At 38.6% G+C, this 12,091-nt stretch overlaps 1 pseudogene; it reads left to right on the top strand.

Moving 5' to 3' along the window:
• Nucleotides 1–1,087: 1,087 nt before the first annotated feature.
• On the top strand, nucleotides 1,088–4,374 carry LOC114740541 (UDP-glycosyltransferase 88A1-like; annotated as a pseudogene).
• Nucleotides 4,375–12,091: the final 7,717 nt, after the last annotated feature.

Below are 12,091 nucleotides of genomic sequence, written 5' to 3'. Positions count from 1 at the left end.
CTTCCATTTTTTAATCTTCTTTTTTGCCTTTTTTTTCCTTTGTTTTTTTTTTCCTCTTTTATTTGATTGTTTTTCTCTGCCCTTGAATATGTCAAATTTTTCATATACTTATTAATTACTAGGAGTGGAATTTCTGTTCTTTTAATACCCAAGCCCTTCATATCAATTCAAAAGCACATTTCATGCCCATCGTAATAATGAGCATGGGTGCTCGACTTAATTTGGGCTAGCCTATCCATCACAATGTTTATATGCTTTAGATTAAATTTCATTTTTTTGTTTACATGTTTTAGTAATTTTTACTTTTATGGATATAGATTTAAAATAAACAAATCTTATAATTTACACTTATAAAATAATAAACTTAATATTAAAAAATTACATATTAAAAATTGTTAAATCTCAACTACTCATATTAAATTTTGAATGCTAGATTACACTACATAATAAGTGCACATTGTTTTTTTACTAGCCATGAGCAGCTGCACTGAGAGGACCCATCATGTCTTCGCCATACATAGCATAATATGAAATCACTTGATCATTTCCGTGCGATTGACCTCATCGCTTGTGGGTGAACCAACCCACGCCTCACCTAATAGTCAGACACGTAATATATTTCCGCTCCCCCTCCCCTTTAGTCTTTTAATTTCATTTTTATTCAATTAATGTAAATAATAAATTTATTTCTATCATTTCAAATACGACCTCCAATCCTAAGATAAGAGTAGATAATTAATCTAAGAGTTTGAAAAAATTAATTAAATTAATTATTGGGACAAATGTGCATTGACTTTCTTAGATACTTTTATTTAATCATTATAAATTGAAATTGTACTTGGGGTGAAAATATCTTATAATCAATAGGAATATTTTTCAAAATACATTATAAATTAAAAAATAAAATGAAATTAAAATTTTATATTTAAAATTTTTAATTAGTTTTTATATTTAGTATAACACGCAGTAACATAATCGGCCTTTGGTCATCCGCACTGTGCAAAAGAAATTTAATAGAAATCGCTAGAATATCGCGCACATAATTGCATTGATGCAGAGCTAGATTGTGCATTTGCGGCAACTGGAGATGAAAGAGGCGGTAGTTCTGTTTCCCCAAATGCAGTGGGGACACTTGGTTCCCATAGTAGAGCTAAGCAAGCTTATACTGTCCCTCCGACCTTCTCTTTCAATCACCATCCTCCTCCTTCACCACCCAACCCCTCTATTGCCGATTATGTCGCCGCCATCTCTACCTCCGTTGATCCTCACATCGTCTTCGAACAACTCCCTCCCGTGTCTCCTCCTCTTCCTTCTACGCCGCCTAAGGAAATCTTGGAGATTCTTCGCCTTAACAGCCCCAATCTCCACCAAGCTCTTATTTCATCTCTAAAACTCATGCCATTATCGCATTTATTGTAGATTTCTTTGCTTCTGAAGCTATCTCTGTTTCTCTTCAACTCAACATTCCTACCTATTACTTCTTCACCACTAGTGCCAGCAACCTCGTTACCTTCCTCTACCTCCCAACCATCCACCGGACCACCGATAAGAGCCTCAAAGAAATCGATACCCATCTCAATATTCCTGGCCTTCCACCGATAGCCGGCGAGGACATGCCTGAACCAGTGCTTGAACGGAATGATTTCGCTTACGAAGAATTCTTGAAATGCTCGGTTCTAGCACGCAAAACAGCTGGTATTATTGTTAACACATTTGAAGCTCTGGAAGACAAGTATCTCGGGCAATTTTTGATGGGTTTTGTATACTGGATGGTCCAACGCCCGCCCATTTATCCGGTGGGTCCTTTGATTCTCGTGATAAAGGAAAAGTTGCAGAGCATGAATGTCTTAAGTGGCTAGATTCACAGCCTCAGAGAAGCGTCGTGTTTTGTCTTTCGGGAGTTTGGGATTGTTTTCAAGAGAGCAATTGCATGAAATAGCTCGTGGATTAGAGGGGAGTGGCCAGAGATTCTTGTGGGTAGTGAGGAATCCACCGTCGGAAAAAACCCAGAGTGTCGCAGTATCGTCGCAGGTTGACCCAGATCTGGGTTTTCTTGCTTCCGGAGGGTTTCATGGATCGGACAAGAGGAAGAGTTATGGTGGTGAAGAAATGGGCACCGCAGGTTGAGGTACTGAATCACGGGTCGGTGGGCGGGTTCGTGACCCACTGCGGGTGGAACTCGGTGTTGGAGGCGCTGGTCGCTGGGGTGCCGATGGTGGCGTGGCCCCTGTACGCGGAACAGAGGTTTAACAGGGTGATGATGGTGGTGGAAATGAAGATTGCGTTGTGGATGCGCGAGTCGTCGTCGTCGGAGGGTGGATGGGTGAGGCGGTGGAAGTGGAAGAGCGAGTCACTGAGTTGATGGAATCGGAGAAAGGTCAGTTGGTTAGGAAGCGAGTTGAGGCTTTGAATGATGGAGCTGAAGCTGCATCGAGAGACGGGGATTCGCGAGTGCGTTAGCTAACTCACCGGTTGCTTTTAATTTTTTTTAATAAACTTAATTTCATAAAATCCCACGTATTTTAGTGTTGTGTTTGGTTCTTTTTCAATTGTCTACTTTGATTTTAGGGGTAAAATGGTGGACCAAGTAGAGTATTAGTGTCTAGTTAAACATTTGGTCGGACTTCGGTTTATTAGTAAAATCAATAAAATTGAAAAAATCGTGGATTATATTTTACTTTTAATAATATATTTAAAATTTTATTTTAAACAATATAATTGTTATATTCAAATAATGAAAAGGGAAAATGCCAGAAAAATGCACCTCCAACTCCAAAAGCCCAAAAACGTCCGCCGAATTTCAGTAATCCCGTTTTGGTACCAGCAGACCATTTTGGGATTATTTTCTTAGACAAAAAAGACCAAACCGCCCTCACCCATTACAAAGCGTGGGCACCACATGGGCACCACAATAAGCCGCACACCGAAGGAAGATAGGCGGGAAGGAAAGGAGGAGAGAAACGTGCGCGTTCCAGCAGGTCGAAGGTAACGAAAACGTGGTGGTTCGAAAGGGTAAGTGTTTTTTTGGAATCATATGACTGTTTCATCCTCCATGCATGACTGTTGCGGTCTGTTTTTCATTTTGGTGGTCCTGCGTTCTGTATGTGGCGTTGAGGGTTTAGAGTAGGTAAGGGTGGCATTACGTAAGGCATACGTTCTTCATATTGGGGTGTTGGTTTTTCTTTTTTAGGTGTGAGAATGGTCATTAATCTGAACAAATGAGCTGATTACTGTTAGATAAGGTTAGGGTTCTGGCCAAGTTAGTTTTGTCAGCTAAAAGGGAGACGATGCTACAGCAATCGTAAGTTGATTCATCTGGAGGTATGGTTGTTGTTTTTAACTTGTGGGAATGAAACGTATGAGTCGGGTAGTGTAGTGAGTGATAGAGTTAGCTTAGTCTGGGACGGGGTTTATAATGATCTGTTTTTTGGAATAGCAGATGGTAGCTGAGGGAAATTGGAAGAAGCGCTGCGATGATCACGTATATAATAGGCTGAATATCCATGTAATGAGGTTGTGAAGGGTGTTATTAATAGTTAAAGTGGAGTTGTGAAACGATATATTGAAGTTGTTAACTTTGAAAGTAGCTGTGTTGGGTTTATGAAATATCCTTTTTACAGAGATGACATTGTGATGAACTATTTCCTTGTTGTTGCAGGGTATAATGCAGAATGAGTTGCAATATTAGGTCAACATATTCAAAGACACTTGCGTTGATTTTTCATCTTGGTGGAAAACTTGTTAATAGTATTGAAGGTGAAATGAGATACAATGGTGGGAGTGTGAGAGTTAGAACGATAAAACAGGGGATAAGATATGAAGAGTTGAGGTTAATGATATTGGAATGGTTTGATATAGATTTAATATTTGGACATGAAATATACAGTGAGCCTCGATAATAAGGCATTAGTAGATTGGTGATGATAGTGAAGTTGATAATCTTTTTCAGTATAATGACACTAGTGCACATGTGTATCTAGCATTGAAGGAGAGTACACGAAAGATAATGGATGATCCACAAATGTGAGACTTATTTTTTTATGGTTATTTTAGTTGTATTTGTTATTGTTGTTGTGATTTTGCTAACAAAAGTTGTATTATGCATGCCGCATTGACAATTACTTGGGATTGTCACAACAAATGTGTTTTTTGTCAAGTAGGGAGAATAATATGGACGGAACAGTTTGTGATGAAAATGGGGGTGACTGTGTAAGAGAAGGCGGTGGGGGGATGTCATGTGAGGCTAGTAAGTACAGTAGAGATTGCTGCACCAACACCAATGCCCGAGATGAATGCTGTGAAGTGGAAGGAATTGTTGTTAGGAAAGAAGCAAACTTTTGCAAATGCCACAGAATTCAGAAAGGCAGTATATAGTTTAGTATTGTAGAGAAACTTCGAGTACAAATATGTCAACAATTGTGAGGAATGTGTGCATGTGAAATGCAAAGTTGAAGGTTGTCCTTGACGGATAATAGCAAGAGTAGCTGCGAAGAGAAGTCCTTTCCTTGTTGTAACTCGACTCAGTAATGAAACATGTGCATAATGCCCAAGAGATGATGCAAGTTACACATGGTAGAAGAGCAGCTTGATCATCATCAATTATTTGAGGAGGTAAGGGATCACACTGAAAAGCGTCCAAATGAAATAAGGAGGACCTGGGAAGGGATTATGGTGTGAAGTTGACATATAAGCAAGCATATAGGGCTAAGGAAAAAGCATTAGAGGAAATACAAGGGAGGCCTGAACAGTCATACATGTTGATACCATGGATATGTCAACGATTGAAGGAAACCGATGAGAAGACGGTAGCTGAATGGGTAGCAACTGTTAACAAATATATTGAGCGTGTTTTCATAGCATATGGTTGTTGCATATAGAGGGTTTTTGTCTGGGGCAAGACATATACTGTACATAGATGGAACATTTGAGTGGACCATATAGGGGAACACTGCTATCAGCCTCACATATGACGCGGACAATGAATTGTTACCATTCGCGTATGCTATTGTGAAGGAGAGACTTATGAGGAGTGGGCATGGTTCTTAAACATGATAAAACAGATAGTTGGTACAATCCAATTAATTATTGTGTCAGATCGTCACAATGCAATAATAGGAGCTGTTGGAGCAATATTTGGAGGTGACCGTCATGCATACTGTTATAGACATGTGAAGGAAAATTCAGCTCTGAAATGAATAAATTATACAGAGGTAGGAGGAGAACTAGTGGTATTAGTAAGGAAGTTGGATTAAAGTTGCTTGATGACATTGCATATGCAAGGGTTAACGTTGAGTTTGATAAGGCAATGACAGGATGGAAATTTAGTCCTCAGTTACTTCAGTGGCTTAACAATCATGGTGATATTCATAAGTGGGCAATGAGCAAGTTTGCATATAAACGGTGGGATAACATAACAACGAACATTGTGAGTCATTCAATGCTTGGATTGTAAAGGAAAGGCAGCATAATGTTGCCCAACTTATTCATGAACATCGTGAGAAGGTTGCAAGGAAGATGTTCGCAACAAGTGTGGCAATGAGGAACTGGAGAAATGGTGTAGGTCCAAACATTGATGGAAAAGTGATGGAAATGTGGCTAGATCGATTCATATGCATGGTGAACCTTATGAGGTGGCAGGGTCTGTGTACATACTTCGCGTGGAGCCTTATTGTCAATGTTCAGTCACATGAATGCACTTGTGCTGCATGGCAAATGACAGGGATTCCGTGTCCACACGCTTGTGCTGCAATAAGGGTGTTCATGCAAATGTGTATGATTTTGTGGAGGACTGTTATAAAATAACATCCGAAGAGAAGATTTATGGGAACACCATGATTCCAGTAGTGACATTGACAGGCCTAATCCTAATGATTATATGCTGCAAAATATAGGAAACCAAGTGTGGCTATACCCACCTACAACTAGTAGACCTTCGGGAAGGCCAAGAATTAGGAGGCGGGAATCCCAATTCCAAAACAGGAAGATTTACCACTGTGGACATTGTCATGAACCTGGGCATAGTAAAAGAACATGCAGAAATCCAACTCAAGTTAAAATTGGTAGTCCACGGTGGGTTTATTTTGTAAAGGTTATTTTTTGTTGTGGCTTGTAAATATTTTGCAACTCTTCATATTTTTTTGGATGAAGGGTGTGTCATGTGGAAGTCGACATCGTAGTCACACATAGTCAGTGAAATGTGTATTTTGATGTCAGTGACAAGAAAACATTAAGTGGGGATGAAATATTAATGTTAGCCTATCACTGATTGTAAATACTGTCAGGAAGGATCTGGTTATAGGAAAATACCTATATTGAAGTTGTTATTTCCTTTAACTGTGTTGTTAACAATGACAGAAGTTGCAAGACGAGTCCCCTTATTATTCATGTTTGATATTGTTGCCTTATGTTTTATGTTTTTAAGTATGATCATCGTATATGAACTTCATTTGAACTGAGTTAAAAAATGGGTATTACTGATCATTTTGTTTATGACAGTTGTTAAACTTTTACTCGAGTTGTTGAAACGTTATTTAGGGGTTGTTATATGGTTTACTGAAGTTGTAATATGGTGGGTTTAGTCATTATTGGAAATGCTGTTGGGAATGCATATTGAAGTGGGTTTAGTCCGTAAACACGTTTCTAAAGAGGGCGTAAGCACGCCTGTAAACCAGGTGGTTAACAGGTATACCTGCGCTGTGATAACCTTATACTGACGTTGTTAAAAGGTTAACCGAAGTTGTGAAAAGGGTTTTTTCCCCCATCTCGAGGAAACTGTTGTGAATACCGATACTAAAGTTGTAAAAATTTAAAATAATGTTGTTAAGCCATACACTGGAGTTGTAAAATTTCTCCCCGATCTTAAACACGTTTCCAACGAGGGTACAAACATACAAGGGACCCGTTAGCTTACGATTATACTTGAGTTGTGAAAAACATATACTTAAGTTGTTAAACGCTTCACCGAAGTTGTAAAAGGGGGTATTTGTTTCCATCTTCAGAAAGCTGTTGTGAAAACCTATACTGAAGTTGTAAACTCGTATAATAATGTTGTTAATGCATATACTGGAGTTGTAAAATTTCTCCCCGATCTTAAACACGTTTCCAACGAGGGTACAAGCATGCAAGGGACCCGTTAGCTTACAGGTATACTTGAGTTGTGAAAAACATATACTTAAGTTGTTAAACGCTTCACCGAAGTTGTAAAAGGGGGTATTTGTTTCCATCTTCAGAAAGCTGTTGTGAAAACCTATACTGAAGTTGTAAACTCTTATAATAATGTTGTTAATGCATATACTGGAGTTGTAAAATTTCTCCCCGATCTTCAACACGTTTCCAACGAGCGTACAAGCATGCAAGGGACCCGTTAGCATACGGGTATACTTGAGTTGTGAGAAACATACACTTAAGTTGTTAAACGCTTCACCGAAGTTGTAAAAGGGGGTATTTGTTTCCATCTTCAGAAAGCTGTTGTGAAAACCTATACTGAAGTTGTAAACTCTTATAATAATGTTGTTAATGCATATACTGGAGTTGTAAAATTTCTCCCCGATCTTCAACACGATTCCAACGAGGGTACAAGCATGCAAGGGACCCGTTAGCTTACGGGTATACTTGAGTTGTGAAAACATATACTTAAGTTGTTAAACGCTTCACCGAAGTTGTAAAAGGGGGTATTTGTTTCCATCTTCAAAAAGCTGTTGTGAATACCTATACTGAAGTTGTAAACACGTCTAATAATGTTGTTAAGCATACACTGGAGTTGTAAAATTTCTCCCGATCTTAAACACGTTTCCAACGAGGGTACAAGCATGCAAGGGACCTGTTAGCTTACGGGTATACTTGAGTTGTGAAAAACATATACTTAAGTTGTTAAACGCTTCACCGAAGTTGTAAAAGGGGGTATTTGTTTCCATCTTCAGAAAGCTGTTGTGAAAACCTATACTGAAGTTGTAAACTCTTATAATAATGTTGTTAATGCATATACTGGAGTTGTAAAATTTCTCCCCGATCTTCAACACGTTTCCAACGAGGGTACAAGCATGCAAGGGACCCGTTAGCTTACGGGTATACTTGAGTTGTGAAAAACATATACTTAAGTTGTTAAACGCTTCACCGAAGTTGTAAAAGGGGGTATTTGTTTCCATCTTCAGAAAGCTGTTGTGAAAACCTATACTGAAGTTGTAAACTAGTATAATAATGTTGTTAAGCCATACACTGGAGTTGTAAAATTTCTCCCCGATCTTAAACACGTTTCCAACGAGGGTACAAGCATGCAAGGGACCCGTTAACTTACGGTTATACTTGAGTTGTGAAAAACATATACTTAAGTTGTTAAACGCTTCACCGATGTTGTAAAAGGGGGTATTTGTTTCCATCTTCAGAAAGCTGTTGTGAAAACCTATACTGATGTTGTAAACTCGTATAATAATGTTGTTAATGCATATACTGGAGTTGTAAAATTTCTCCCCGATCTTCAACACGTTTCCAACGAGGGTACAAGCATGCAAGGGACCCGTTAGCTTACGGGTATACTTGAGTTGTGAGAAACATATACTTAAGTTGTTAAACGCTTCACCGAAGTTGTAAAAGGGGGTATTTGTTTCCATCTTCAGAAAGCTGTTGTGAATACCTATACTGAAGTTGTAAACACGTATAATAATGTTGTTAATGCATATACTGGAGTTGTAAAATTTCTCCCCGATCTTAACACGTTTCCAACGAGGGTACAAGCATGCAAGGGACCCGTTAGCTTACGGGTATACTTGAGTTGTGAAAAACATATACTTAAGTTGTTAAACGCTTCACCGAAGTTGTAAAAGGGGGTTATTTGTTTCCATCTTCAGAAAGCTGTTGTGAAAACCTATACTGAAGTTGTAAACTCGTATAATAATGTTGTTAATGCATATACTGGAGTTGTAAAATTTCTCCCCGATCTTCAACACGTTTCCAACGAGGGTACAAGCATGCAAGGGACCCGTTAGCTTACGGGTATACTTGAGTTGTGAGAAACATATACTTAAGTTGTTAAACGCTTCACCGAAGTTGTAAAAGGGGGTATTTGTTTCCATCTTCAAAAGTTGTTGTGAATACCTATACTGAAGTTGTAAACACGTATAATAATGTTGTTAATGCATATACTGGAGTTGTAAAATTTCTCCCCGATCTTAGACACGTTTCCAACGAGGGTACAAGCATGCAAGGGACCCGTTAGCTTACGGGTATACTTGAGTTGTGAAAAACCTATACTTAAGTTGTTAAACGCTTCACCGAAGTTGTAAAAGGGGGTATTTGTTTCCATCTTCAGAAAGCTGTTGTGAATACCTATACTGAAGTTGTAAACACGTATAATAATGTTGTTAATGCATATACTGGAGTTGTAAAATTTCTCCCCGATCTTCAACACGTTTCCCACTTGGGTGGGCGTGCAAGGGACCCATTACTTAACGGGTATACATGAGTTGTGAAAAACCTTTACTTTAGTTGTTAAAAGCTTCACCGAAGTTGTAAAAAGGGGTACTTGTTTTCATCTCATGAATGCTGTTGTGAAAACCGATACACAAGTTGGAAACATATATAATGCTGCTGTTAAAATTTACCATAAAGTCTGACTACTAATGTCGCAAATGGTATGAACCCGTTGCTAACAAGACACAATTACTAATCTTGAAATCAGTCCTTCTGCCATGTACATAAATGTTCTCCAAAGTTAAATAACATGGAACTACATCAGAGTGTCACATAGACATGTAAAAGGAACCTCCTACTAAGTCCTATGACAAACGTCGTCTTTTGGTGGTTGTCTTGTTCTGCTGTTCTGAGAGGAGAGTTAAGGCTTCTTCACGACTTGAATTTTGCGGATGATTAACTAGCCACCACATTAGCTCACGCCTAAACTCAGCTACATGATTCTGCATATAAGACAGGTCCATATGTTAATGTCCACCATACCTGGCAAATAATTAATCATTAATTACAGACAACTTTCATACCTCATTGAAGTCAAATGTCACATCCGGGACCCATTTGCTTAGCCAGATCAACACATGAACACCACAATCTCTCCTATACATCCAATGGGAAATAAAACATTTAAGTTAGTATGTCTGCTTCTGCAATTCACATCTTAAACTAGAAAACAATGTCAACAGTCAACACAACATACAAGTTGTTCTGTTGTGGAACAGGTGCAAAAATAATATCAGTCTTAGGCTTCTTCCCAACAAGTTGAGGTCTGACTAATGCAATTATATCATAAAAGTTGTCTCTCTACAAACCGACAACAGAAATCCAAAATATGAGATAAAAAGGTGGAAACATTGGGCACTTGTGATACACAGATACATTAGTTTAGTCCTTACACATGCATGAAGATGAAACATCCTTTTTTCTTCCAATGAATCCTTCTTCTTGGTCTTCTTTGGCATATCATTAGGCAGCCTCATGGAGTCCAGGACATAAAAATGCATTGTTTTTGGCTCCAACACAAAGCAAAACCAGTGAGACTCAACAATTACGGGTCCAAATATTAAATCACAGTCACCTAGGTTGTACCCGATATGCTGTGGCAAAATAGCACGTTTGTTCTCTGATGCTCGCCACTGAGAAGGGTTACCAAGCATTTTCATCTACAAAACAACATATTAGTTTAATCATCACAACCCGTAATTGTCAAACAAACTGTACACACCACAGGGCTCACCATGAACTCAGCATAAAAAATGTGTCGCCTCACTTGTCCTCCCTCACCTACCTCTGCCATTAATGCCCTACCGACCATTGTTGTTAGAGGGCTACTCACTCTTTCGATTCCACCTATCGTGCGTAATTGATCCCGATCAATTTGTTCATCACACATTGTAACCATAATCCTGCAATGTATACATCATATGTAAGTAAAACAACAATAACAAAACAAGATGAAAAAAATTTCCTGCTTTCAATGTTCCATGCACGACATATCTTACTTCTGACCCTCCTCCCGTGAACACATACGAGAGACAATGTTGAAAAACTTGTCTTTCTCAGTTATCACTCTCTTTCTCCTCTTAACAGGCTTCAACATGGAAATCCATGGAGAAGTTACTTGATGACTTGGAATGATTGTTCTCTTTGATGGCCTTTGGTCTTCTCCCTTGTCAGTCTCTTCATCTGATGACTCCACCCCTTTATCTCCTTCATCATCACCTTTCTCACTGTCTCCTTCCTCTCCATCCTCATCACCTTCATCACTACCTCTTTCCTGATCATGGGCTTCACCTTCAGCAGTATCTCCATCACTATAACCTTTGTCACTACCTCCCTCTTCACCTTTACCATCAGATGGAAGAATCACTGCCTCATCGCGTGTGTTGTCAATAAGGTCCCTCAGATTTGAACTTGGCATCCCCTGTAGATGGAGCTGCACCTTCATAAGCTCCTCTGCAAATTGGTTACTAAGCCTTTTATGGCTTTCCTCAAGTGCATCCATCATCCTTCGATGCACTTGCTTCAATTCCTGCTAACACATTTGTTAAACAGTTAAACTCTTTACATACTAATGAATTTTATACATACAAAACTACAAACATACCGGTCGTAGATGAGCAACACTTATTGTATCTTCGACCACTTTTGTAGACTTCCCTTTGTACAATAGGCCTATGTTACTCTTTGACTCTTTGTTGACCAATTCCTTTATTCTCTTATCCGTCCAATATGCAATAGCATTTGTTGGGTCATGGTTAGTAGCTTTTGACAATGGGAATTTCTCACCCAAATATAGCTGCAACCACAATCATAGAACACACCGCATTAGCCAATTGAATTAAACAGTTATATTAACATTGAACAACATGTTTTGCTCTAAACATACCACCAAGAAGTACAGGCAGCTGATTTAGCCCAATTATTCTATGTTATTTCATATCATTTTAAGGGTATTTATCATAGATTTTGGCTCCTTTTGATGATAATTGTGCTTAATTTAGATTAAGAGTCCTTGCTTTGAGTTAGTGTCTTTTTGAGGTTAAAATTGTCATAATTGGTTATTAATTGTATTCAGTTGATTTTTAGGACAATTGATGCTTCAAATTGTTGCTTTTTATTGTAGGAC

Source organism: Neltuma alba, unplaced genomic scaffold (assembly GCF_004799145.2).
Source record: "Neltuma alba isolate B1F8T4 unplaced genomic scaffold, ASM479914v2 tig00003180_pilon, whole genome shotgun sequence".
Classification (NCBI taxonomy): domain Eukaryota; kingdom Viridiplantae; phylum Streptophyta; class Magnoliopsida; order Fabales; family Fabaceae; genus Neltuma; species Neltuma alba.
This window is presented reverse-complemented; position numbering and strand designations above follow the sequence as displayed.